The sequence below is a fragment of the Protopterus annectens genome, chromosome 10.part0 (genome assembly GCF_019279795.1).
Source record: "Protopterus annectens isolate FY-2018-M chromosome 10.part0, PAN1.0, whole genome shotgun sequence".
Classification (NCBI taxonomy): domain Eukaryota; kingdom Metazoa; phylum Chordata; order Ceratodontiformes; family Protopteridae; genus Protopterus; species Protopterus annectens.
In genome coordinates, this window is record NC_056744.1 from 1254734674 (window position 1) to 1254762385 (window position 27712).

The window sequence follows — 27712 nt, forward strand, 5'->3', positions numbered from 1 at the left end:
TGTGGAACTCATAAACAGAGACATAGGGGACCTACAGACACTTAACCCCACCCAGTTCAGCTTTGTAAAGGGCAGATCCTGCCATTTGAACCTGGTTGACTTTTTCAAAATAGTCACTAGAGCCATTGATGAGGGCAAAGCAGTCCATACAGCCTACCTGGACTTGGCTAAGGCCTTCGACACAATACCCCACTCAGGCATCATAGATAAGCTCAACAGCTTAAACGTTAACCCTTATGTCACTAGATGAGTTGCAAATTGGCTAAAGGACAGAACCCATAAAGTTAAAATTGCTGGAGCAATGTCAGACTCAAAGCCAGTCACAAGTGGTGTCCCACAGGGATTTGTCCTGGGACCCCTCTTGTTCAGCATTTATTTCTCAGATGTTAAAGCAAACATGGGAGGGCTGTGGCTGACAAAGTTTGCAGATGACTGCAAACTAGGCGCCATAGTCGATACACCAGCGGACACATGCATCCTACAAAAAGGCCTCACAGAAATGGACAACTGGTGCCGGAGTCACGGCCTTAAACTAAATGCTAAAAAATGTATAGTCATCCCCTTTGGGAAAAACAAAGTACCCACAAATTATCACATAGACAGCAACCCACTGAGTATGGAAAAAGTAATCAGAGACCGAGGGACCCAAGTTGACAGTGACCTCTCATTTGACACCCACGTTGCCAAAGTGGTTAGAAAAACATTCTGCCTTGCACACCTCATCATGAAGGTATTCACATCCAGATCCAAGGATGTCATTGTACCCCTATACTCCTCCCTCATCAGACCCATGATTGAGTACAATGCCCCATTTGGTATGTACCTCACCCGGCATTTGCAACAGCTGGAGAGACCACAAAAGTACCTCACCAAGAGGATCAAGGGTCTCCAACATATGTCTTATTCTGCCAGACTAAAGAAACTTCAGCTCTATTCAGTAGCATACCGCCTGCTCAGAGGTGATCTCTGCCTGACGTACAAGGCCATGTCCAATCAGGATCTGATGGACATGCTCCACCTCAAAAAATCCAAATCCATCAGGACCACGAGAGCTAAAGACTTAAACCTCGGCACAGATATGAATAGGACATGCTGGAGGGATAGATTCATAACCCAGAGGCTTCCCATGCTTTGGAACAAGATCCCAGTTCATATTAGGCAGAGTCCCTCACTGACTCTCTTCAAGAGAAATCTTGATGAGTGGATGGGAGATCGTACGTTTACCCCAGGGGTCACATCTGTGTCACTGCTAGACAGGGGCACAGTAAACTAATTCTATTATATAAGGGGACCTTCATTGTGTCACTACTAGACAGAGGCACAGTATTCCAAATTTATTCTGTACATTTTTGTACCATTTCATGGGGTGGCAAAAGCCACATCACTATGGCTAGGCTTACAAATGCCCCAGGGCAGATAGCCTAGTACTATACTATGAAACTATGAAACTATGATATGAATGCAAGCATGCAAGGCAATTGGGTGGCTGAATGGGATAGCAGGAGACAGCTGACAGCTATATGGGACAACAGAAAATTCATAAATACTGGTGTCAACATACTAGGCAGTACTACACAAGGTGACAACTCCCACCGCAGTACATGTGATGGCCCAAATAACTGTGGGTGTCAATAGGTCACACACATAGATGTCATTGAGGGTCACATGCCCAATACCAGCCTCACCCAGCAGGACAGGTGTAGATGACCATAAAGAAAGGCCAGGCTAAGGCCTCCAAATGATAGCAATGATGAATAGCCCCTCAACAGACCTGCACAGACATACTAACAGGTCTAGCAGTTGCATTTTATTTCCAAAGGGTAAGAAGTCTGAAACTGAAATTTATGCCATTAAGCTCTAACATGTGTACTCTACTGATATGCCTCCTTTCTGCATGATATGTCACAATACAATATGAAATTGAAGCCAACAGAGTAACCAAAATACTAGTACAGTCATTGCAAATGTTTAAAGTCTTCTGGTGTGCACCCCCCCCTCCCACAATCCGATGTAAAAATGCAGTAACATGTAAGTTTGAGGAGTAATATAATTGGAGCACAGATTGCCAGCACTGTCCTAATCTACATTATTGCATGCATACAATATGCAGGGGTCAGTGTGATAAGTTTGTTGTGTGTTTAATATTGCCTGAAGTGGTCAGCATGTGGGCCTGGATGGTTGTGTCTCAGTGGCCTAGGTACTGTACAGTGGTTGACAGGGCCATGTTCCAACAACTGGAGTGCCAACCACACTGCGTCTCAGCTACACCCATGTCAGCAGTTGTACATACTCACTGTCCAGATGTCAATATCTGTCACCATCAGAAAGCTGGACACACCATGAACAGGAGCCCATACATAGAAACAGTACACAGGTGGTAGTAACCTACACAGAGTGCATATAAAATAACTGTCAACTGCACACAAGTTTGGAATTATACATAGAGGTTAGCATCACATTAGTTGTCCCTCTAGCATGGAATACTGGTAGTCTGGCCAATCACTGGCAGACCACAAAAGGCACAGTTATAAAGTGATGACAGGCTGCCCATGTCCACACACAAGCCAGCATAAGGGGAATGTCCCAGGTATATTTGTGAGTCAGGTGCAAGTAGCTTCCATGTCACACACGCACTCAGCTCACCCCACCATCAGCCACAGGTTTATCACAGGTCATATCCTTGCTGTAGGGAATAAGTACAGCATGACCCCATCTCTTTATGGGAATACATACATGATGCTGCATGCTGAATAGGTGTCCAATGCATGTGTGTCCCTAGCTGTAAGCAGCAACCCGACCACATCCAAACTCGTGGATCAGTATGAACAGGAAGGATTGACAGGTACACCTCAACCACTCACCTCTGTCACCCCAGGGTAATCCACTAGCTTGCAACCTGGGAACGTATGACTGACAGAATGCACTGGCCTGTTACAGATGACCTGCAACACTTTCAGATGGCCTACAGTCCTCTGGCAAAGGCCCATGCCTCACTCATAGTGCCAATGTACGGAATGTCAGGGTGTCCTAACTAACAACCTAACACAATAAACAGAAAAAAATGCAAGGCCATGTTGACAAATGCCAGTAGCATGCCTCCCCATGTCCTATTGCAATGACTGTGGACCTGGCCATAAATACTACTAGGATAAAGGCCCAACTATAGGGATACCGCTGAGATACTGCTTCCATAATGTTAGGAAGAGGAGAAAATAACAGATGGGGGGGGGATGTAGAAGCATGGATATCATGGAGTTTGTGAAGCCTGAAACTCTAATGTCCACCCATACTACCCCTGACTGCAAACCCATGAATGAATAGCCACAAAACTGCTTGTAAACCACAATGTGAAGGCAAACTGACCAGATATATGAGTCCTGCCTCTGGATAACCTGGGTGTATCTGTACAGCTGAGAGGTATGGCCCAGCAGGATATGGACATTCCATTAAGTTTAGAAAAGCACAAGAAGGGGATCCTCAGCCAGCATACTAACAAGGTGCTGGATCATTTACACATAACCAGCAGTCTACTGTCTGTAGCTACACCTCCACAATGGCAGGAGTGTGCCAGAATTTGTAGTCTATATGCCTCAGAATATTGGTCTTAGCTTCAATCATCTTGTATTTCCCTGGTAAATAACTGTGAGCAAAGGATGATAACTGTTAGTAGTTGATGACATGATATATCACAGTGTAAAACAGTACATATTTCAGAGAATCTATGCTACAACCAACCATGTTACACAAACAGCACAGACAGCAATAGTTACAGTATCCTCCATATGTTACGCCTATTGTGTCTCCATATTGGCAACCTATCTACGGATATCCTGCAGAAACAGGTTGCTTGGTGTAGCTGTAGCACACAAAACCCTGAACTGAAGTCCAACTCTCGCTGGAATGGATGCACACACTCAATATAGGAGGTCATACTGGGCAAGCTCCTTCACTTAGAGAAATGAAGCCCATGTCTGACAACACAGTTGACTACAGATATTCATTATTCATTGATGTCTGTGCAGACACACCAGATTGTAGACCATTGCTACTTCCCACACACACATTGGATAGGAATACTCACACATATCTAAGGCCAACATAATATAATATGTCAAACATACACACACAGAGATGTGGAGAAGAGAGTGACAGACAGCGACAGAGGGAATCCCATTACGAGGCCTTTCCCACCCAGTACACATCATATTGGCCTATATCACATGACGTGCTGATGTCATTCACAGTATAAATTCCTTTGGTTAGCTCTCAACCCTATAGTCTCAGTGGTGTTCATGATAACTGTGTAAAAGTGCAGTACAAATAAGTATCCATGTAGCAGTTGTAATCTCAGCCCTGTCAAATGTAAAGTTGTGTGTGAGTGCGTATGTGTTTCTAGATGAGTGCGGTTGAGGCCATTCACACTCACTACACTTCCCTTACCTCTCCTTTAGCACTGCTGCTGATGTCACTCACCTTCAAAGATACCTTTGGACATCTCTCCAGTATATAAGCTCTGTGGCATTTGTGATAATTGCTTAATACTATAGTATTGCAAACTAATTAGGTAGGAATTCGAATCCCAGCCTGGCAACTGTGAAAATGTGTGTGTTTGTGTGAAAGAGTATGTTTGTCTTTGTAGAGACCTGATTTTGTGGCCATTCACACTTACTACACTTCCCTTATCCCTTTTTTAGCACTGATGCTGATGTCACTCACGTCAAAGATACCTTTGGACAGCTCTCCAACATATAAGCTCTGTAGTGCTTGCGATAACTTCATAATACTATAGTGTAGCAAACTAGTTAGGTAGGAGTTCTAATCCCAGTCCTGACAACTGTAAAAATCTGTGTTTGTGTGAGAGAGTGTGTATGCCTTTGTAGAGACCTGGTTTTGAGGCCATTCACACTCACTACACTTCACTTCACTTACCCCACCTTTTAGCACTGCTGCTGATGTCACTCACCTTAGAGGTATGTTTGGACATGGTTCGACCTATAAGCTCTGTGGTGCAGGTGATAAATGCAGTACAATGTAATAGTAATAACTACATGCATAGGGGTTTGAATACCATTCCTGGCAAGTGTCTGTGTGTGTGTGTACATATATGTGTCCGTACTTAAAGATTTTGGCCCCATTTACACCCAGTACACTTCTCAGTGCCTGACTTTAGCAGTCCTGCAGATATCATTCACCTTAGAAGTACCTGTTGGCAAACCTAAACCATGTAAGGTCAGTAGTGTGTGTGGTAAATGCGTAACATAAAGGTCTGAAAAAATAGAAGTTTGAACCTCACTCCTTGCAAATGTAAATGTGTGTGATGGGTAAAATATTTTGTGAAATCTCTCATCCACTACATCACCTAATGCCAGTATTTACAAGGGCTGGTGATGTTCCACACCTTAGAAGTACCTTGGGACAACATCCATCCTATAAGCCCTGTGGTGCTCGCGATAAATCCATAACAGTGTACACGCAATACATAGCTAGGTAGGGGGTTGAAACTCAGTACTGGCAAGTTTGTGTGTGAGTGATTGCGTAATAACAAGATCCATTGGGGGTAGGTTTTGCTAAATTATTATATTGAGGACCTAGTATATGTCCCAATGTCCACATTACAAGGACAAAACTTGTCAAACACCCTAGAGGTTGGTGCAGACAATCCACAGTCCTAAATGTGGTGCTATGTGCAATGACTATGTGACAGTATGGATTAGTTAACAATATAGGCAACCCTTATAATACTCAGATACCACGCTTCACCCAGAAATCATACACAAACACACTTGGATAGGCAGCAACCACTATATCAGTAGTTCTCCTGAAAATTACCTCACAGATAGTACCCACAGTGTGATTGCAGTGGACTCCATGTCAAACCAGTGACCACATATGACTGGTGTCACACAGGGTACAGACCCATGTCCTCTCATGTTTGGGATTTATCCTTCTGAGGTGCAGGAGAACACAAATGCACCCTAGTTGATGTTTGCATACAACAGCAAGGTGGGTGGTAGCATCCCCAATCCATGTGATGTTGACATCATGCCCAAAGGCCACTTGACACCTATGACTGTTGTCAGAACCCTTGACATTACCTCAATGCCAAGAGATGTGCCGCCATGATCTTTGGGAACACCATGGGTCACATAAAGTAATACATTGGTGGTAGTCCACTGAACGGTGATGTTATTATAACAGAATGGGGAACACAGGTTGACGGTCAGCTGCCTGTTGACTACAACAGTGCCACTGACATCAGAAAGTACTTTGATGTGTTACATCTGAGTGTGTGTTATCCAACAAGTAAAAGAACATGGCACCCTGTTCCATCCCCTCAATGGCCCAATCAATGTGTACAGTGACCCTTTTGCCATGTTCCCCACTAGATAACTGCAACAACTGTAGAGTCTGCAAATGTACCCCACAAAGGGAATTCCATGCCTTAAACACATGCCCTCTATTGACAGACTCCAATAACTCCTATGAATCCCTGTATCATACTATCTATATAGGTGCAATCACTACCTCAGTTACACTGTCATGTTTCACCAAACAAGGTCAGGGATGCTACTTCTGAAGATACCAATCTGTCCACACATGCCCCAGAGACCTCAAGCACACTTCCACACTTAAAAGAACATGCATGTGGGACATGTGCACAATCCAGACACTATCCATGTTATGGAATATAAATCACATACATGTGAAGCAGTGCACATTACTGGCCACTCACAATAGAAATCTGGATGAGTGGATGGGGAATACAATACCCACCTCTGGAGACCACTCCAGTGACTATACACCTGAGCCACACTGGGGACTATTTTCATGTGGCCTGATGCCAGGGTATTCCCCTTAGCCTAGTCTTGTAGAGTCTTCAGGCCCATTCACCTACTACACACCTATAAAGGAATGAACCTATGGATCTCAGTACTAGCGTGTATGTGTGTGTGTGTGTGTGTGTGTGTGTGTGTGTGTGTGTGTGTGTGTGTGTGTGTGTGTGTGTGTGTGTTTGTGTGTGTGAATAGTAATCTCAGTGTGTTTGATGATGAATATCCCCTGCGGCTGTGGTTATTAGCAATTGGAGGTGTGTCCAAACCACAGCACGTACCACTCTCCATTCTACAACAGATGTTATAAATCAACATATACCTATGTACATACAGCTGTACCCAACCTATGACATGGTGGATGTGTTACCACACTGCCATACCCCATGGTCTTGCTGCAGGGCCACATCCTGGTGACACACAGATGCCTAGAACAGAAACGGGATACAGCATGTGAAAACACATTCACTCGGCACTTCACTTGTGGGGGGAGAGAGGCGTAAAGCTGGCATTGAATGTGTTTCCAAGACTGTGGACAATATATGTTGTCTCATGATAGGTATTAGCATTGTGCAGTAACTCACAACACTTGTATTTAATGCTGTGGAGTTTGTTGATATAACTATCAAAGGCTGTTATGATTGTCATCAGTGACTGCTGCATGTCTGCTGTCATCGATGCATGTAGGGGATTCCATGAGGGATCCAAAGTTGTGTTTGAGGCTAAGGGAGTTCAACAGTCATGGGATACCACCTTTCTCTGCAACAGTGTCCTCCTTCTGATGTACACTTTAGTAATGGCAGAGGACCATCACATTGTCTCCCAGTGTATGGAGGACAGTGTCTGGTTCTGTTGGCTCTGGTTAGTACCATGCATTCATGTACCTGTTTGTACAGTGCATATGTGCATGATTCCACAGTCACGCAGCTATTTCCCATTGCCATGTGTGCAGTGAAGTCATCCACCCCTGTTTTCATGGCTGCAAAGTCAGCTTTGGAGAGGTTTTGCAAGGTGGTTACCTTTGTGGGGGGGGGGGTGGCTGACATGTTGAGTTCCATGTTGATTAAAGCCTGTGTGGATCTCACCATGCAGATATTGGCATCTGTGAAAGAGCAACAGTCCCATATTTAAGTAGTCAACACAGGTCAAGGTTGTTGCATACTCTACCGGGGGTCACTATGAGCTGGTCCAGGGCATTGGAAATGATGAATCCTAGAAGTGTTGGGCCACTGTACTGGAGCTTCGCTACTTTCTCCAGGTGAGGGGGAGGTAGTTGAAGTCTCATACTATGTCAATGTTGTTTTGGAACATCATAGATGGCAGGTTGTTGAGGAATGTGCATTGACAGTCTAGGGACATAGATGTGGACCCATAGCAGGCTATAGTCTGGATTGCACTATTACCCCAAGGCAGTTGTACTGGTAGTATCTCCAATGCATTATACTGGGATACTAGTCTGGAGGTGTTCCTAGCCAAAATGAATATGGAGACAACATCACCTGTGGGAGGTGTGGTGTGGTCCATGTTTGGGGGCTGACAGCTTTGGAATGTGTCATAGCCTGATATCGCAGATCTGCAGTTTGCTGCTGTGAACCACCTCTCCATTACAACAGACATGTGTCCTCCACTCCAATGAGTGCTTTGTGTGACTGCATCCTGACAGTTAAAGTCTACTGTTGAGCAGCATGACCCTCAGATTGCATGTATGTCTAGCTGTTATGGTGGTAATTACATTAGGAACACTGCCTAATAACGCATCATAGGGGTGGCAAGACACTTAGCCAGTACCTGGAAACCCAGCGCTGACAGATGTAGGACATCTCTGGCAAGTCATTGGGTTCTGTCAATCATGTCGTCCCAAGCAGAGAGGTACTGGATCCCCTGAGAATGACACAAAACATATAAGCCAATGTTGCTGTCAATCATCTGTTGATACTGTAGTACTGCAGCATCATTTTGGGTGGCAGAGGTACACTGCTCAAGGCTGCTATCACACCTGCCTGGACCACATACTCACAGAGTTCAACCATGTCTCTTCTCATGTAGGCCAGGGAGGTGTGTACCAAGTCATTCACACCCACATGGATACAGAGTGATACTCGCAGTTGTTGTGGAGTGCCATGACTGGCTGTGTCATGTGTTGGTTGCTGGCATGTGATAGATATTTGGCTGTTACCTGCTCCATATTCAACTTAGTGAGTGGGATATGTGAGTGCCTCAGTATTGAGTTAGCCATGATCACTGTATTGTGCAAGGTGGTTAGCTTTAGGAGCTTAGGTTGAGTGGCACACTGTGTAGGTTAAATATGTGTGCCTTGGCATGTGCCATGTCGTGATGTCTGAATGGGTGTCTGTCTTGCTGCTCTGTGGTGTTTGGGTAAATGTCCATTGAGTGCCTCTGGGAAGGTGGATGCGTGGCTTTTCACTGTATGTCATGACTGTCAAAGTGGGTGTCATGGTGAGCTACATGTTCCACATGGTGTGGTGCAGGTGTTGATCTTATCCTCTTGACCTGCTAGTCCAGACTTTGCTGGAGAGTGCATATGTCCACATTGGGTGATATATAGGTAACTCTCACATGTCTGAGTGTTTGGAGTTTAGAGGGGAGAGTTGTCTGTGTACATAAGTCAGTTGCAACGGTGCTTCAGAATGGATAAGTGCACCAGGTTAATGGGTGAAACCACAGAAAACTGCCCTTCAAACATGCTAGGAGGGGTGGACATAGCTAGTAAATACTGGGACTACATCTGTGATGAACAAGTACTGCTGATGGCTCCCAGGTGTGCCACACTTCTTGATACAATAACCTGGTGAAGTGCCAAGCCATAATGCTTGTTGAAGTGCATGACAGAAAGAACTAGCATGATGTAAGGATGGAACAGAAGGCAGACTGTCTGCCACTTGTAATACTTTACCACAGCTGTACAGTTATCAGCAGCTTTGGCCATATTAAAGCTCAGTAAACTCTGTAGCATGTGCAGTAATGGATCTTTGTTCTGAGGAAGCCTGTATTGTAACAGGTGAAAGGGCTCAACTATTATTAAAAGTGTTTTTATTTAGTCCTGCTGGTTTGCATGAGTTTGCTTCATTGTTTTCAGTTTCTCAAGCTACATAGTGTGGTGTCAGCGTTCGCCTTTTGCTTGTTTTATGATGTGCAGTAACTGTGTAACACTATAATAGACATAACTAGATAGGCAGGAGTTATATTCCCAATACTGGCAAGTGTGGGTGTGTGTGTGTGTGTGTGTGTGTGTGTGTGTGTGTGTGTGTGTGTGTGTGTGTGTGTGTGTGTGTGTGTGTGTGTGTGAATCATATACTGTCTGGCTTATACCATTTTTGACTTGTGTACAAGCCTTCACACTTCCTTTCAACCCATCTAGTAGTCCTGTTGATGTCATCCACCTTAGAAATACCTTTGGAGAACGTGGATATATATCTCCTCTGTGACACGTCTGATAACCGCATCCCACTATAGCAGGAATATCTATATAGGCAGGAGTTCTAATCCCAATGCTGGCAACTGTTAGTGTGTGTGAGAGGATCATATTTTGTGTGGCTTATGCAGTTTTGATGTGTATACCATACATGGTTGGTGACCACCTCCCGCTGCCATTACTTTATATAGTGTGGTAACAGCATCTGCCTCACATGCAGCAGGTTAAACCATTGTACAGTCCTCTGTATGGATGCTTCTGGAATATTCATATGTTTGCAACCTATACATGGTCAGAAGTTGTCTGTGTGCCTTAACAATGCCCATGTATGTGATATTGTAGCCAAATAGGTCACAGTGAGTGTACTGACACATATGGCAGCATGAGGTATCATACCTGACTGAAACATCATGCTGATACATCATCTTCTGCCCTCACAGAAGCCAGCCTTGTAGGTGCAATACATGACTCCAGATGCTTGATTTTACAAGTGAACTGTCCCTGTTATGGGTCACATTAAAGGCTGGAAGAGGTGCAGACTGACATATTGTGTTCCTAATTAGTATGTAACAGGAGCACCTTGCATATTAAGAGGGGTGTGTACACAATTTATATCCACTGTATACCACTAATGTGTCACACATGCCCCTTCCTTAGGCCATTTGTCCAGTCCATTTCTCTGGCCTCTGTCCAGATATCTTGGCACTGACAAGTTGTGAGGTATGCTACAGGAATGTTGAATTCACGTCAGATAGGCCCCAGTGGTGACTGCTGTGATGCAATACAGTTAACCCCAGCACAAGTGAACATGCACAAAAAGCAATATAGCTATTACATAAAGCAATATAGCTATTACTGATGGTTGTGTGCATGGTAAATTGCATGCCCTTCACATGACTGGGGTATTGCCAGGCAACAACAGAACAATGTCATACTCACCAGCTTCAGGCTGCTGTCCCATATGCAGACCAGGGGGTCCTAGGTGATTGTGAGAGGGAGTTATTGTCAGCAAACTCACATGTGGCCTTGGTACAGGATGGATGCAGCATGTCTGCACATCTACAGTACTAACCACAATAATACACAATGCCCTGTCCTCATCATAGATGTGCACCTCAGTGCATTAGAAAACCCCATCCACAACTGCAGTTGGACCTGACACATGGTTGTAGATACAATGCAGATACATTGCTATGATGGCTTAGTGGTTAACTACTGTGACTGTAGTGTACAGGGTCCTGAGTTTGAGCCTTGCAGAAGCTATGTATGTCTGATACATTTGTGTACTAATCCCCACTGGGCCCTTACCTGCATGCTCCTCATCCAGTGTGTGTGTGCGTGTGTGTGTGTGTGTGTGTGTGTGTGTGTGTGTGTGTGTGTGTGTGTGTGTGTGTGTGTGTGTGTGTGCAACCCACCGCCCCAATGCTTCCCTCAGCTTCATGGTTTGGGCATTGGGTAGGTGCCCCAAGTTTGGTGAGGAGCTCCTAGGTGGGTGTCAGTGAGGGCTGGATGGCTGGGCCCCCACCTGTGGCTAGCCGGTCCCTCGCTGCAGCAGCAGCCCATTGATGGGCATGGTGGATGATGTTGGTGGCCCAATGCTGCACGTGCTCATAAGTTCTGCTGTGCAGGCCAGCATCATTTACCCTGTGGACCACACTATTCCACAAGGCAGTACTCTCACACACATCTTCTGCTCTCTGTCCAAATAACAGGGAATAATGTCCAATCACATACTCGGTGATGATGTCAGTTTCCCCAACAGAGAATGCTGGTAGGCGAGCCCTCTGCATGTTAGCTGGAAGACATAAACAGGAAAAAGGTCACAGGACCTCATACAGTTGTCAAATTGCACATCAACAGTGGATATTACTTGTAAATAATCCACACTACACCATAACCCTCCAAGCTATCATGACTATAGCAGCTTGTATTACACTCCTGACCCTGAGCTATATTATTCCCCCCGATGTTGGACACTTGATTGCATAATCCTCTATTCTCCATTCATTTCTGTGTAGCGAGTTGACAGTGGTCATCTTCCATGTGGATGGTGTGTGGATGGTGGCAGGTATGTGTTTGATTGTGATGTGTGATGGAGCTGTGGGCACATGCTTGAGTTCATGTAGGAGGCAGACAGTGATGTTAGTATGCACCATGGAGATATGCTGTTGTTGCCGTCAGTAAACAATATGTACATGCTCTCCATTGCTGAGAGGAGAAGTGTGTTTGATGTGCATATCCCCCTGTACAACTGGGGTGGACAGGGAGGTGATGTTCCCACCTAACCTGTGTGATGCAGGTTGCCTACATCCATGGCATGTGTGCATGAGGTATTATTTGCCCCCAGTACAGGGTAAATTGTGTTGTTTCCTCTGAGACTTACAACATATGTGGAGACACAGTTGCAATTGTCCTTGGTGGTGTGGATATGTCTGATCTGTAGTCATAGTCAGCCTTACAGGAAGTCACCTTTGAACTTACATGTTTGCTCAGATATAGGTGGACTTGCTTCCAAGTTGTTGCCTGCACCTATGTGTCCCTGTACAGCCAATGTAGCAACCTATTATGTGGTTTGTGTATTGCTGCTGTCCACCAAAAGGGATTACTCTACCTTGGTGGAGGCTGGTTATACAGGTCAGGTACTGCTGAGTCCATATAGCTACAGTAGAGATAAAAGGTACACACCCCTGTTACAATGCCTGGTATTTGTGCAATTGGAAAATTACACCACAATAACTTATTTCAAAACAATTCCCACCTGTAATGTGACCTATAGTCTGTACAGTTCAATTAAAAACATAATCTGATATGTGAAAACATACGGAAATAATAATCAGTACAATAAGCCAGTTGAATGAGTGTGCACACCCTTAAACCGATATGTTGTGTAAACACCTCTTGAGATGGTTACAGAATTCATTTGTCTTGGTTTGGACTCTAACATCATGGCACATCTTCACTTGACAATAGTTGCTCACCTTCCTAGAAACACCTTTGATTGTATTTCAATGGAATTGTACAGGTTAGGGGTCACATTCAAGATAAGAAACATTATGAAATGATCTTCTGTGGTCTGACTGTCACTTGATTGACACTGAGTCTGAAGAAGTGGTAGGAATATACCGTGGAAGTGCTTACTCTTTTATTTCTTATTTTTATTAAAGTTTTATGGACATTTACCTGCAGCTGTGTCAGACTGATACTTATATTGTCTCTATTTACTTCTCCAATTAATACCTTACAATCATGCCTACTGTAGTACCCATATCAGTGTTAGGGCAATGTAACAACCAGTAGATGTAAACATTTATGTCTGTTGTATGCACTGACACTGATATTACACACATATGCAACATGCACAACCTATGTACCTGACTGCTTGAAACCCATGTGATTAAATTTGTGCTTTCCAGCTGAACATATGCATACATACATGTGCTCAGGGGATACCTGGTATATATTTCTGTTCTATGCTACTATGGCACACTGTATTTACAGCCTTGCTGCTCAATCATACTTCTCGACCTGTTATAGAAGTACGTCTGGACAATGGCACACATAAATGGGTGACAAAAGGGGCATCAAAATTGATACTGTATTAATATAGTTGCATCATACATTAGTAAGTTGATTGCACAGTAGGCTTTGACATCTGGAAGATGTCCAACAGTCAAAAGTAGGCTATTATGTTACAATGTCATTATTCACAGACCTGCCAATGGTTTGGCTGACATAACACAGGTATATGTGTATGTGACTACATATATCAGTCACAAATGTGCTTATTGTCCAGCAGAACACTGTACAGTTGAATGTTATTAATTCAATATACCACATGCAGTTCAACACACATGTCTGCAACAGCACTTTACTATGCACATGCCCTATATAGGTCTCTTAGCTTTACAAGACAAACATGTAACATGGATATGGACAACATCCCATTAACTGGCCTAGCAGTGGCGCAGTCACAACTGTTTGACAAACACCCCCAGTGATTGTCATATATGAGCTGTCTTTTCCCAGGGTGAGTCAGGCTCCTCAGCTGTGATCGTACCTCACAACCTCTCAGAGCATCACATCTGGACAAAGCCTAAATTGATGGGGGGGATAAATAGGGACAGTCTTTAAATATTCCTGTTACAAACATAGAAAGTTTGTAGAATGATACATTTTGCATTACCATGAATATTCTTAAAGATGTGAAGTCTTAAACTCAAGTGTTTGTCATTACTTGATTACTTCAATCCTCAGATATTTGCCAGAAAAGTACAGATTTCAGGAGGAACAGCCAAAAAAATATGATGGGAAAATCTGGACATTCTGTGAAGATCTGTACAGTTGAGAGGTATGTCTGTGATCTCTCCCACTGCAGAGAGGACCAGATGCTATGGCCATAGCAGCTATTCAGCAGGACATTAGTACAGCAAGTCTTGTTCATAGGTAGGTACTAGGTTAGCTGCCCAAAGGCATATATAAGCCTAGCCAGAATGTGTTGGCTTTTGCCGCCCCCTTACATTAGTTCCCTGTGCCTCTGTCAAGCAGAGCCACTGAAGTTAAACAGCCTCTGCAAGTCTTGAACCCAAGACTCTGCAAACCATAGACAAAGTGATTTTCCACTAAGCCATGACAGATTATTCCTCCAAATTATATTTCCCATTATTACAGACCAAGTATTACATTCAATTACATGCTTACATGTTCCACTTACTTTTTTTCATTCTTCTCTTTTCCGGTTTATGTTTAATTGTTCTCTCTCTGTCTGTCTCTCTCTCTCTCTCTCTCTCTCTCTCTGTGCACTACAAGGATAGTGCTGGTTTGAATAGGTGGCAGCATGTCTTTTGTAGGTGATAGTTATAACCAGGTGATGGACTGTGCACCTATTGGGATTCCCCACTTGCTAATTGAATACAGAGCAGCTGTATAGTTTTTCCAATAGCCAGTATCATGGCAACAAACTCCTATAATCCATGTGGGCGTAGGCCCTTTCCCTCACTTGTGAGGAAGACACCCTGGAGTTGTGTGAGCTACTACCTCTTACAACAAGACTTGTGGAGACAAGCCAACTAAATGGTGGAGAAGGTTCAAGACTTAGGGGCAGAATGTGAATATTGCTGTTACATGTTTGGAATATTGCTAGTTTAACAGGGTTTGTCTGCACATGCTACTTCTGCATGGGTTTCAGTCTGACAATGGTCTGTCTCTGCATAGCTCTCAATTGTAGGGCCATCCACATAATGGCCACAGGTTAGCCTGTTATGTTTGGTCTGTTCCCCAGACAGGTGTTGTCCTTGGCAAATCAGTAGCATACTCCGGTGACTGCATTATGTAAATGGTAACATCCATTTGTTTTTCTGACTTTATATCCCTCAGAAAAGATATGTTACAACAAACTCTGTAACACCAGCAACTTTCTCAGTGTATAACAGCAATATTTCAAGTATGTCCATATTTGGGCCTCGGTCCACAAATTATGTCAGGCTTTGTCCAGATGTCATACAGTAGGAGGTTGAGAGGTATACTGGTCTATCATTATTTAGTGTTGTCATTCCTGCTGAGGAGAAAGGCTGGGAAACATGTTGAAGTCTGAATATTCAAGAGGTTGGTGTATAGAGAATGCTCTTAGATGCCCTCGTAGCATATTTTATGTTGAGGACAATAACACATGTTTTAAAACAAGGCTGTTAGAACATGTGAGACATATTACTGATAAGAAAGATGATCATTCTATAGCTGTACATTTGAATAAATCTCACCACGGGGACAGTAGTGAGTTCCAAGGTACTGTTTTTGAAAAAGTCTGTTCCTCAGTTTGATGAAATATTCATAAAACGACATTTGTTATGTACAGACTCAATGTATTAATATTAACTGTGATACTTTATCCCATAGGCGTTAAATGAGGAGCGTAATTGAAGGCTGTGTATTTAATTATGGAATTAGGTGTTAATTGCTTCTTGTGATTAAGGCATGTATTTCTGGTAATGTTTTATGTATTTCTGGTAATGTTGAAGGCTTTGGCCAAGACATCAGAGCATAATAAACATGTCTGAATTACTGGCTGGTTGTATTTCTCTTTGCTATGTTCAGACATTTTATTTGTTTTGCTAAGAGGTTGTTGTATGTCTGGCCATTGCAAATGGCCTATCATAATTTTGTAGCAGTGCACTGTTCACTTATTTATTTGGACTGTTGGGGGGGGGCAGATGTGAGTGTCATGGCTGCTTTTGTATCTGACTGTGCATGCTGCCCCAGGTATGGGTGGTCTATAAGCAGCATATGTTTGTATGGGCATTTTGACACATGTATGCATATATATATAAAGAGGTATTTATTGCAGTTATAATTATCCATGTGTATGGTTTAAAATGTATGAAATATGGGGAGGCTGTGCCCCCCATGCCCCCCAACTATATATACTAACTCCAGGATTGCACTACAGTGGGGAAAAGGGCATAATCCTTTTAATTTCATGTTTCATTGTTATGAGTTTCAGTCAAATGGGTTTTCAGTTTTTTGAACTTTTGGTGTTATGGTCTCGGTCAAATGAATTTCTATCAAGTTGACTTTCTATCATATGAAGTAGACATATATATATATATATATATATATATATATATATATATATATATATATATATATATATATATATATATATATATATATATATATAAGTACATATATATATATATATATATATATATATATATATATATATATATATACACACACACACACACACACACACACACACACACACACACACACACACACACCTCAGTATTTATTGGTAACATATCTATATATTGTTGTCCACATATATGGATCTCCCTACATCTCTCTCTCTGTACATTTCAATTCAGATATATACATTTATAGATACCAATCCTTCCTAATTGCACAGTGTCTCTTCCCTTTTGTAAACTGGCTGCAAAGAAGGATATGTTTAAGAAAACATCCTAACACCATACAGCTGAGGTGGCTTACCAATAAATTGCTTTGACTGTGGTATTCTGGCTCCTGAATTCAAGACTTGCAAGGGCTGTATATGTTGTTGCTAGGCAGAACAAGGACTGTTGGATACCGAGTGATTAAGGCAGTTTTGAGCAGCTGTCAGCGTGTGTGCATGGGTTTGCATGACGGTAAGTGTTGCTAATGTATGGTTAAACGGATAGGTGCTTACACTGTGTAAGCTTTGGTTACCACTGCACAAATCTGCTTAACATTTACACTTAATCAATGCTGAAACCTGCTAAGCATAGCTCAGCCTTGGTAACTAGTGATCACATTCCAGTCTGTTAAAATAGCAGGGTAATGGCATATTTAATAAGTTTATTTAATTTCTTGTACATAACATGCTTCTATGTGCTGTCATTACAGTGGCAAGGTGTGTGACTATAGGTTATGGGATACCTGGGTATACATGGGTAGTACCACAATATTTTCTCTTTGTATTTGTTTCATATATGGGTAATATCCCAGGTTATATGCAGTCACACTTGCATGTTACAACAGCTACAGTGCACTGGTTGACCAAAATAGTTTAAAACATATTGTATTATTACATTAGTACTTTTACTGGTGCTTTTCCAAGTAAGAGTAGGTTGCAGATTGTAATACTAGAACCATACAACCTTGCATGCAAAGCTGGGACTCTGAGTACTGACTATCTTGTTCTTGGTGTTTGAGCTGTATGTTTTTATGTATCTCCTATTGGATGTTGATCTGATATGTTGATATTAACTGTAGACTGCTATGTTTTTTGGACATGTCATTGAGGACTGCTGTCATGTAGTAATGACATGCCTTTCAGTTTCAGACATGTATCTTTCAAAACATTCATCCTTATGCATAACATGTTGGCTCTCTACTTTCTGTCTGTCCTCTGTACAGATATGCAGATGTCAGGTATTGTTAAGGCCATACTATTATGTAGGTGCCCACATTGTCTTGTGCTGTGGGCCTGAACCCTGCTGCTAGTTACGACACATGAGACATTCCTTAATGTGGGCCTTGCCCCTTTTCCTTGCCTGTATCAGGGACATTACAGAGGTGGTGGCCTACAGATTCACATACAGTAGGTGGCAATACATCACAGGACAGGACATGTGGAGACAGCCAAACAACATGGGGGACATATCCCCAGATTTGTGACCTGATTCTATGTCATCAGTGCTGTTATACTCATGGTGGAGTGATAGATTTACAGGGTTTGTGGGGACATGCTTTTAGTGAGTGACTTCATGACTGACAGTGATATGTCTCTGACATACCTCTCCACTGGCACTATGTCCACAGACTGGCCACATGTCTGCTTGTTATATTTTGTCTGTTCCCCAGATAGTTGGTGTCCTTGGTAAATCAGTCGTGGACTCTGGAGAATGCAGTCAGTAAATAATCACATCTATTGGTATTACCAACGTCATATTCCTAATAAAAGATGTTACAACAATTATTTTATTTATTTATTTTTATTTTACATTTGTTGACTGGGCTAGTCCAACTGGATACATGTCCATTTTCAGTGGAGGCCCGGGGAGAAAAGCTCCAAGAACAGAGGTACATAAACAAATACAAGGACAAAGCTGAAGCAAGTAAATACACTGACGTTTATAGGCAAAATAAAGCAAGCAAGTAGTTATATGTATAGTTTAAAAGAGATACAGACTTGTAAAGATGGACTAGCAGGGCTACATTGTGGACCCTTAAAGTTTTGGGTTGGGTGGAGGCTTAGGTAGGCCTAGGTGAGGCAGGGACATTAGCTATTAGTCTGGATTGGAGCAGGGGCATAGCCATTGGGACTTCAGGAGTGCTCTGAGGTGTATTTTAAATTGGTGCAGAGAGGTCATAAGTCTAAGGTTGTTTGGGAGGGCATTCCAGGATTTTCCAATGGAATTGGCATATAGAGCTTCGCCACCCGAGTTGTTAGATTTAATGGTCAGCACTTGTAGACTTTTGGATGACCTGAGGGACGTAAGGTTGGAGTAGGGGGTTAGTATTTTGTTCAGTAAGGGGGTTTTATCTGGATGGTTGATAATTTTAAAAGCCTCAGTGTGTTGGTTGAGTTTGAGAATGTTGGGCAGTTCTAGCCATTCCAGTGTCCTTAGATTTAGGCAGTGATGGGTGCGATAGGGCATTCCAGTTATGAATCTGGCTATGTGGTTATAGGTAGTAGAAAGTTTATTGAGCTCTCTCTTGTGAAGGAAGGAGAATATCGGGGAGGCATAAAGGAGTGTGGAGAGGAGGTGGGTCCAGGCGATGGTTAGTTTGGTGTGCGGGGTTAAGAAGTTCTTTATTCTATACATGGACCCTAGTTTTTTGTTGACCGACTTAATGGATAGGTTTACATGCATATCAAATTTAAGTTTGTGGTCTATGGTCACCCCTAGTAGTTTGGTGTGGGAGATAGGATAGATTATGGTACCATTGTTGGAGGACACGTAGAAGGTTGGGTTGTGGGTATTAGGAGGTTCTATCCCTTGGGCGGTAGCTGGAGTGGGGAAAAATAGAAGTAATTTGGTTTTAGTTGGGTTAAGTAGGAGTTTTAGTTCCGAGAACCATTTTTCGACTATGGAAAAGCAGTTTTGGGTTGTGACTTGGAGTTTGGCGAGAGAGACGTCAGAGCAGATCAGGGTGGAGTCATCTGCATATTGAATGCAGGTGGCTTTGGGAATTGTAGAGTGTAGACCATTTATAAAGATGGAAAAAAGAAGGGGACTGAGAATAGATCCTTGGGGAACACCGATATTAGTGGGGAGTAGGTCTGATAGCCTGTTTTTCCACTGAACCGTCTGTTTTCTACAAGAGAGGTAGGCATTAAACCAACTTATGGTTGGTTTGCTAAGATGAAAGGTTTCCAGTGTGTGGAGCAACTGTTGGTGGTTGACCATATCGAAGGCTTTCGATAGGTCTAGAAAGAGCGCTGAGGATATTAATTTGTTATTGCGGTTGTAGTTGACTGAGTCAACAAAGGAGAGGAGAGCAGTGGTTGTGCTATGATGGGGGCGAAAGCCGTGTTGGGTGTTGGACAGGAGGTTGTTTTGTGTGAGGTGGGTAATGAGTTGCTTGTGAATGCAGCGTTCCATAATTTTGGCTAGAGGAGACAGTATAGCTATGGGTCTATAGTTAGATGTGTCAGTGGAGGACCCTCCTTTATGGAGAGGGATGATATAAGAGATTTTCCAGATTGAGGGAATAGCAGCTTCAGAAATGGCCCGGTTGATCAAGATTGAGACAGGGTAGGCTATGGCATCAGATGCTATTTGTAAGTATTTGGCTGGGAGCAAGTCAGCCGCTAGGGTGGTTGGTTTAAGTTTTTTCAAGAGGGTACGAATATAGGAGGTGGAGGTAGGTTGTAGGTTGAAGGCAGGTTGGGTTGGGTCTTTGGTTAAGGTTGCAGCCGAGGGAGTAAGCTGACTGGCGAGGGACTGGATGGTCTCAGTAAAAAAAGAATTGAAAGTGTTGGCTATTTCGCTTGGATCTTTATCCATGAGTTTTTCAGGGGTGGGGGTGGTAGATTTACCTGGATGAAGGAGGTGATTGAAACCAGACCAGAATTTTTTAGGATTATACTGATGTTTATCTTGGAGGTGACAGAAATATTGTTTTTTATCAGACATAACGGCTGCTTTGGTTGAATTTCTAAGCTGCAGAAACTTGATGCGATCTAGGGGGGTTTTTGTGGTTCTCCATTTGTTCCAGGCCTGGTCTCTGAGTTTAATTTTAGTTTTAGTATCTTTTGTTAGCCAAGGTGCAATACGTTCCTTAGTTCTAGTAAGTCGTTTAGGAGCATGAGAGTCAAGTACCTTGAGGAAGGTGTCATTAAAGTATGATACACTCTCATCTAAGGGTAGAGTTTTTAGGATGGACCAGTTACATGCCTTGAGGTCAGCAAGAAATTGGTCTGGGACAAAATTCTTGCTGTTCCTAACCAGTCTAGTTAGGGGGGGGGGTTGTAGTTGAACATTTGTGTTTTATAATAAAGGTAATAAGGTGGTCACTAAGGTCGTTGGGAAGGGTCCCTGCGGTATAGTTGTTAGGATCCTTGTTAGTAAGAATCCAGTCAATGATGCTCTCCTTTTGTTGGGCATGTCCAATTCTAGTGGGAGAAAGAATATTTTGGGAGAATCCATGTAAGTTAATGGGGAGAGGATTTGATTGAGCGGAGTAGAGAGACCAGTCAATATTAACATCTCCTAAAATTATAGTTTCTTGGGGATAGTTGGTAGCAAGCCAACTAAGAGTTTGTTCTAGGTTTTCGACGTTTTTGCCTGGTGGTAAGTAAATTACTATGAGATTAATACTTTTTTGGTTGTTTAGGCATAGCTTTAGGGCAATCAGTTCCAGGTTAGGAACTTTTGGAGGTTGGAGTGAATTCATTGTGATGTTCAAGGAGTTCTTGAACATGACAGCTATTCCCCCGCCCTTTCTAGTTATACGATTGGCCCTGAGGATGTTATACCCAGGTGGGATGATTTCCTCATCCTTAGTGCTTGGTTTGAGCCATGTTTCTGAGAGACACATGATGTCAGGGGAGTGGGTTGCAAGCATAGCATGCAAGTTGTGAACTTTATTATTGATACTTCTTAGATTAAGGTGAAGCATAAGGAGGGAGCCCACTGGGCTTCTGGCTGCGTTGAGGGAGTTAGGGCCTAGGTCAATATTAGGGCCTGGGTTAGGGTGGATATCACCGTCTTTTGTGATGGATTTTTTGAAGTAATCAAGTATTTTTTGGAGTTTAATTAGTAATTTAAGATGGTCCCTTGTTGAGGATGCTTTCGGGCGACCGAGAGTAGGGTAGGTTCTTTTAGGGATCAGGTGAGTAGCAGGGTAGTGAGAGGGAGGAATGAGATTGGAGGGGTTATGGGAATGCAGGGAGGTCTGACCCTTGGGGAGGTAGGCTCCTGCTAGGGCTAGGGTTTCATAACTTGTTAAAAGATAAGGTAAAATAAGGAGTAATGTTATGGAGGGGGAGGGTAGTAAAAGAGTTTCTATCCATGGTGAGGGGAGAGGTTGATGAGTGGATTGAGCAAGGGGAGTTACCTTGGTACAATTGGTATGTAAAAAGCTGGAGGTGGGAGTAGAGTGTGTTAATGGAGAGAGTTTGGTGGGTGGGTGGGCAGACTGAGGGAGTGGCCTATGTATTATAGACAGGCAGAGAAATGGAGGGAAGAGGGAGGGGACAGTTGTGATTGGGTGGTGGTAAGGGGGATAGGCTTGTTGACCTAATAAATGTAGAGGTAGTGGGGGTGGGTGGGAATAGGGGGCAGGGAAGGGCGTGGAGAGAGCCCGAGCGTAGCGAGAGCGAAGCGGAGCGGGGACTACACCACAAGGATTTCCCTGGGTCTTAAAGGTAACCACGTTTAATGGCAGCTTACTGTAGTTTTTGTTAAATATACCTGTTTTTAGTTAGAGTTATTGCTGCCTATTTCCTGCAACAGAGCGCTAGACAGTAAATAACAGACAATAACAGACAATAACAAACCCAGTAACATCTGCAACTGTCTCAATGTATGACACCAATATGTCCAATCTACCCCTGTGTTTGTGCCTCTGTCCCCAAATGATGTCAGGCTTTGTCCAGATGTCAATTAGGCACAGACATATTTATTATCATTATTTCTTGACTTCATTCCTGCTACCATCCTAGTGATATAGTAGACTCACAGACATGTCAGGGAAGAGGCCTTAGATATGAGTCCTGAACATGTACATTCTAAGGTGAACTGTATATGTGAAAGGCCTGTGTATGTCTGGCCATTGTTAACAGACTGTCATGATTGTGTACACATGTCATGTGAATAGTTATTTGGGCTGTGTATGGAGGGGAGGGGATGTAAGTGTTATGGCTTATTTTTTATCTGAATGTGCATGCTGCTGCAGTTTCTGATGATCTATTGGCTGTATGTGTTTGTAGGGACAGACTAAGACATGTCCTGTACCAAGGTCAGGATTCAGACTACACTGAGAATTGGGACTGGATATGTAGGGCTAGTGTGTGAGTGGCAAACAATGATGTATTTGTTCACACAGTCCGTATACTCTACTGTTCAATTGACTTATCGGTATGTGACTGTGACTGTGGTGATGTTGGTTGTGGGTATGCACTTTCACACTGGTGTCTCTTTGTCACTGCTGTTACATCCCTGTAGTGCCTGATATATCTGCAAATACACATGTAATTGCCCATAGCAGATGTTTTAATTCAATTACTTGTGCTAGTTCAGTAAATATATGTTAGAGCACACAGGAGGATGTTACTAGAGCAACTGTGTTAGCTTATCTACGCCAGTACTTCAGATACATCCCCATTTTCATGGTTTACACCCACCACTTTGTCAGCCTTGGTCCAGATTCTTTGCAGAATGGGAGTCTGAGCATACCTGCCAACTGGCTGGATTGTTTCAGGATGTCCAAGTTTATTTCTCATATTTCTGGTCTGTTTTACAGATTATTATCATTTCTCTGGTAAATCACTGTAATGATATGATTTTTGTCAGAAAATGAGGACATATATTTTATTTACTTACCTCACATCAGAATATGTATGCTGAAACAAACTGTGTCACTCTGTCAAGAACAGTACAGGGGGACAATAACCTCTTCCTTCCTGGATGCTAATGCATTAGTACTGAGATGTGCCACATAGAAGTACTTTGTGACCACAGTGGCAATGTGGCAGTCAAAAGACATTGCTGTCAACCTGTGTACCCAGACCTCTTATTCTTTATTCAGGGGGCTACTATCAATGTGGTAAATCAAGGAAACAAGGTTTTCCAGAAAGGGGATGACAACACATTTGCTGACATTGAGCTTAAGGCCATGGCTCTGACACCAGTCATTGGTCTCAGTGAGGCCTTTCAGTAGGATGCCAACACCACTTGGGTAGTTTATAATAACTCCCTCCCACCTTGCAATTGTTGCTAACTTTGTCAGCCAGAGCCGCTTCATGTTGGCGTGGACATCAGAGAAGTTGATACCAAACATGATAGGCCCAGGACAGAACCCTGTGGGACTCCACTTATGACTGCTCAGCAGTCTGACTTGGAGTCAGCTATTTCTACACTGTGAGTCCTATCTGTTTCCCAGTTTGCAACCCACCTAGTGGTATAGAGGTTGATGCCTAGCTCAGTGAGTTTTTGCATGATTCCTGAAAGGGGACATGAATGGGGAAAGTTATAAAAGGCTTTGGCCAGATCAAGGTAGGCTGTATGTGCCACCTTGCCTTCATGCACAGCTCAGGTGACTGACTCCAAGAAGGTGAACAGGTTGATTGAGCAGGTATGACCTACCCTTCACAAAAGTAAACTGTGTTGGATCCTGAGTCTGCAGATTCCCATGTCCCTGTTTATTAGGTGCATGATGATGCATTCCATAGCTTTGCATAACAGACTTGTAGAAAGGTTGAGGCGGTATTTCTCAGGGTCTGTAGTCACACCTTGTTTGTGGAGAGGGGTGACTGTAGCAGTACACAATTCAGTAAGGACAAAGCCTGAGGTGAGGCTGTGCTTGAACAGGGCACACAGGTGAGATGCCAGGTCACTCTGTAGTTCATGTAAAACACAGCCACAGATATTGTCAGGCTGTTTTCTTGGCCTTGGACAGTGCTGTTTTAACCTGTGTAGCAGTAATACTGGGTACCTGACAGTGTACTGATATTGTGGTTGGTCTTTTAAGGGGTGAGAGAGGGGTAAAGTTTGCACTCAATATGTCAGCCAGTATATTGGCAATATTTGTTGGCACAGTCTAGTAGGTACCGTTGTCTAGTAGCTCAGAACAAATCTTGGTATTGCTATGGAGATTCTTTACATAAGTGTATGAGGCCTTGTGGTGCTCCAGTTCTGTTTTCACAGCTAACTTTGTAGTATTTGATGAGGGATCACAACTTTTAATTGAGGCTGATAAGTTTTTTCCAGTCGTGGGATTTCACCTTATTCCATATCAGTTCACTACTTATGTTGTACAGTTTCTTTATACCTACGAACCACCATATCAGCTTCCTTTTTTTGGAGGTGAGGGTCCTGGTTATATTGGGTATGGCAGTATCCATGCATTTGTGTTCTTGTTCATAGTGCATTGCTGTTTGATTCAGCAGTCATGCAACTACTCTCCATTTTTTATGGCTGCCATGAGGTTAGCCACCTCTGTTGTTATGAGGCCATAGTTAGCTTTGGACAGGCTTTTCATGTTGGTTACCTGTGGAGGGGGAGGGCTGTGGATTTCCAAAGGTGATTAATTTGTGTTACGATATAACAAGGGAGGAGCTGACTATTGGTGTAGAGCAACAGTCACCCATGTTAGCAAGGACCAGGTCGATGTGATGGGCTTGTGCATATGTACATGAGTAGCTTTCCTAGATAATGGTGGGGTAGTTGAAGTCAACCAGTATGAGGGTGTTAGGTTGGACACTAATATTCTACAGGGTGTTTAGGGACATGGCGTGTGAGTCTTTGGACATGTTTGGGGGCTACAACCTGAATAACTGTCTTAACCAATGTTAGCTACACCTGCAGAATCTGTAATGCATAATGTTGTTTTACCACTCTGGAGGTATGTGCATCCTTAATGAATATGGAAATACCACCACCTTTGGTGCTTCAGTCCAAGTTTTGCAGCCAAAAGTTGTGGAATGATTTATAGGCTGGTAGTGCAGGGGTGCTTCTGCCTTTAAGCAGGTCTCTGTTATAGCACAGATGTCATCGTTCCCCATTTTAAGAAATACTTCCAGTCCAGATTTAGACTTCTAGTGTGCAGCAGCATGACTCTGAGATTGCATGTGTTTGTAGCTGTCATATATTTCTGTATATATATATATATATATATATATATATATATATACATATATATATATATATATATATATATATATATATATATATATATATATATATATATATATATATATATATATATATATATATATATATATATATATATATATGTTTATCTCTATATATGTATGTATTATGTATATATTTGTCCACATATATGCATCTCCATACATATATACATGTATATATAGAGAACTTGACTGATTCTACAGACTCCTTTCCCTACTGTTGAATGACTGTAGTAACTGATGTGTTGGGAATATCATTACTAGTTTATAGGACTTAGCTGGTGTAATCGTACACTGTTTTGATTGTAGTTTACAGGGCCCTGGGTTCAAAAGTTGGCAGCCCTTATTATTTTTTTTTTTGTGCAGGGCAGAACAGTTCTGCTGGGGAGGAAGGGATAAGGGCAATAATTAAAAGAGGTCCCTAGTTTGGGCCCCTTTACCCCCATTTAAACAGCCTTTGGACTGATTTGTTTCAGTAAGAGGTTCAGTGTGGATCTGATGTCCGACTGCACTACATATATATATATATATATATATATATATATATATATATATACTGATTCTACAGACTCATTTCCCTACTGTTGAATGACTCTGCTGCATGATATGTTTGAAAAAACATCAGACATTTTTACAGTTGATATGGCTTAGTGGTAAGTTGTTGTGGCTATGGTGTGCAGGGTCCTGGGTTCAAGACTTGCAAGGTGTGATTATTTTGTTGCTGGGCAGAACAAGGGCTGTTGGATACAGAGTGATTAGGGCACTTTTAAGCAGTTGAAAGTGGGTTTACAAGGCGGTAATCAATCCTAACCTCTGGTTAACTATGTTGACAGACGGTTAGCCTAAAAAGTGCTTAAGCTGTGCAGGCATCGCTTAGCACCATGCAAACAGGCTTAGTCCCACTTACTACTGCTTACTCCCACTTACCACCTCACTAATTACTTTAAAAGAAAAGAAAAAAGGGGTGATAGGAAAGTGGTGAAAAAGGGGGCACAAAGAGGGAAAATAATATAAAAGATAGTTAGGGATGTTCAGGATGGGTGTAGGGAAGGTCCATAGCTGTTCATTTCTTCTACAGCAATAGCTGTGCATATATACTGAATTTGGACGTAAATATGGACACTCAAACCCAAGAGAGTTAGGAGAACAATAATGTGTTATGAAGCCAATTAGACCAGATTACATGTGTCCATTGGACAGGTGTGCGAAATGGACAGCTACGTATGGGGCGACATTTTTTTGGCAACAGATTGCCCTTTTTTAAAGTGAAAGTGGGATGTTGGGGAAGGATAATAGGTATATTTGGGGAGGTAGGTTGGGTAGGAAGACAGACAAGACAGCCAACACAGCATACAGGGTAGTATATGACACATGTGGGGGTAAAAACCTTGGACAGGAGGGGTGTTTGGTAATCAGAAGCTTAAAGGCCCCCAAATGGATACAGTGGGACTGAGGTCACCACCCATGGGCAGTCACCACTGCAGCTTCATGGCCCTGAAGATGGCTGTGCTGGGGGCTGAGCAGGAGGGGCAGGCTGACCCTCCAAATGCACCATGTGGCCCTCAAGATGGCATAGCAGATTTCCATTTCCTTGTGGAGCTCGCTATAAAT